Source organism: Aristolochia californica, unplaced genomic scaffold (assembly GCF_029961685.1).
Source record: "Aristolochia californica isolate CCGP_79_NKW_82.1479 unplaced genomic scaffold, dmAriCali1.0.hap1 SCAF_5, whole genome shotgun sequence".
NCBI lineage: Eukaryota > Viridiplantae > Streptophyta > Magnoliopsida > Piperales > Aristolochiaceae > Aristolochia > Aristolochia californica.
In genome coordinates this window covers 32,558,108-32,560,413 of record NW_027182214.1, presented here as the reverse complement: position 1 = coordinate 32,560,413, position 2,306 = coordinate 32,558,108, and the positions used below count along the sequence as shown (strand labels likewise).

The following is a 2,306-nucleotide window of genomic DNA, read 5'->3' as shown; positions in this document are numbered from 1 at the left end:
AACTTGCATTTATTGAATTTGGCATTAATCACTGCTTATATTGCAGATTTTTCTCTCCTGAATTATATTTCATTGCTTTTAGGGTTTTTTTCTTCCTGAAATGATTTTTATGGATTCAATTATGGAATTTTAGGAGAATTTTGGTGGAGAAGGAGATATTTAGAAAAAATGCCACTAGTGAAAGAGAGATATTTTAAGGACAAAATCGATCAATAGAAAGGAGAGCTCCGAGGGGGGTGGGGGAGAAAGGGAAGGATCCGCTGACCGAAAGAAGAGAGACCCGAGAGGATTTTTCTCCCAGCCGTCGTTCTCCGTACGCCTCCGTCGTCCACCGCCGTCTAGCAACCGAGAACAGACCTGAGGAGAGCTCGAGAAAATCTCTGTTGCAGTGAGTTTGACACTGCCATTTTCTGCTCGTCAGGCCGAGAGGTGACTTGAGAGGGCTCCTCCAGCGTCGATTACACATTTCCAACCACTTCTAGAGCCTAGTTCGACTCCGACCGAGACTCAAGAGAGCCAGTCAGAGGATTTCACTTCCATCTCGTCTTCCACTGTACCACCTCCTCCGGCACTGATTCCGATTCCTCTTCACCTGTGTCGCCTCCACTTCTGGCCGCTCACTCCTGCAACCCGAAGCCCTTAATTTCTGGAAATTACAACAATCGTGAGAATAGAATTACTGCCTGAGGGAGAGGAAGAAGAAGGGGAGTAATCCATCATTTTTTAATTTAATTAGTTTCTTATAGTTTGAACTTAGGTTTGAATGTCTATTAAATTTGATTTGAGAATTAATGTTTATTGAATATTTGTTTTCTGAATTTTTTGAGTAATTAGCTAGTTAGGGCAGGATTATAATTTAGGTTGGATTCTGGTATTATAATCCGGTCTTTTTCTTTAACTCTAGGTGCCCGAGAGGGGCTAGACACAAGGATTGAGAATCCGGATTCGTGGTTAAGTGGCACTCGAGAGAGGCACGAATCACGATAAAATCTAGAGTTGACGTTTCCTATTGTGCAAGTAGTTAATTAGATCATTGCTTGATAATTTAGGATATAATCAGTGTTTAGTTCAAATTAATTCATCATATTTGGTTAGGCTAGTTGACTGAAGAATGCACAAAATTCAGTCCTCCCTGTGGATATTACCCTCGCTTCCCGCTAGATTACATGAACAATTCGTACGCTTGCAAGGTATAAAAGCCGATGTAATTAAATTCCACATCAAGTTTTTGGCCCGTTGCCGAGAAGGCACGTTTTAAGTGTATTTCTTTGTTCTCCATGGTCTTAGGTTAGATATATTTTTCTGCTTTCATAATTTTTTGTTTCTTTTTCTTGATGATTTTGTATGGAGTTATTTTTATTTCTTCTACTTAGTTCATATTTTTAGTAGTTAGTTTGTTAGCATAATTGGATAGTTAGTTTTGTTTCTTTTTGTGTTTTTATGCACGGGCGCCGCTCCCTAGGTGAACCATTAGCTCCCTTTCTTGAAGAGGTTGAACATATTTGTAGGAAAACACCAGAAGTCAAGTTAGGAGCTACCATGGCCAATCAGGGTGAACCATTATAGTTACGTGCAGTAGATGACCGTAGAGCCCTGAAGGATTATTCTATCCCATCCAACTTCACATCACCTTCTTGCATTATATTTCCACCCACTATTGCTGCCAGTTATGAGTTCAAACCAGGTGTGATCCAACTCCTCCCTACATTCTATGGGTTGGAGAAGGAGGACCCTTATTACCACATCAAGGAATTCTTAGATATCTGTGCGACTTTCAAATTCCAGAATTTCTCAGATGACTCTATCCGGTTAAGACTTTTTCCATTTTCACTTAAGGATAAGGCCAAGTCTTGGCTTAATTCCTTAGAGGTGGGCAGCATTACTTCATGGGACACATTAGTCACGAAAGTTTTGTCCAAGTACTTTCCCATTCAGAGAACTACAGCCCTCAGGAGAGAAATCTCCAACTTTATGCAGCAGGAGGGTGAACACTTTTATGAGGCTTGGGAGAAATGGAAAGATTTGATTTGTAGGTGTCCGCATCATGGGTTTGATAAATGGCATTTAGTGCAATACTTTTATCAAGGTCTTACACCTCACGTTAGATCCATGGTAGATGCAACGAGTGGTGGGAGTTTGATGGGTAAGAGTGCTAGAGAGGCGTGCAACTTCTTTGAAACGTTGAGTGATCAATCTCAGCAATGGGGTTCATCATTTAATGTTGATAGGAGATCCCACGAAGCAAAAAGAGGGGGTCTCTACGAGGTTAGTGAAACACCCTGCTCATGGCCAAGATTGAGGGGTTG

General features: G+C 41.1%; 1 non-coding gene across 1 annotated transcript; it reads right to left on the bottom strand.

Moving 5' to 3' along the window:
* Positions 1-1,944: 1,944 nt before the first annotated feature.
* On the bottom strand, positions 1,945-2,051 carry LOC137966800 (small nucleolar RNA R71). Its single transcript, XR_011116290.1, has one exon. It is a non-coding gene; the product is annotated as a small nucleolar RNA R71 (small nucleolar RNA).
* Between the last annotated feature and the right edge of the window lie 255 nt (positions 2,052-2,306).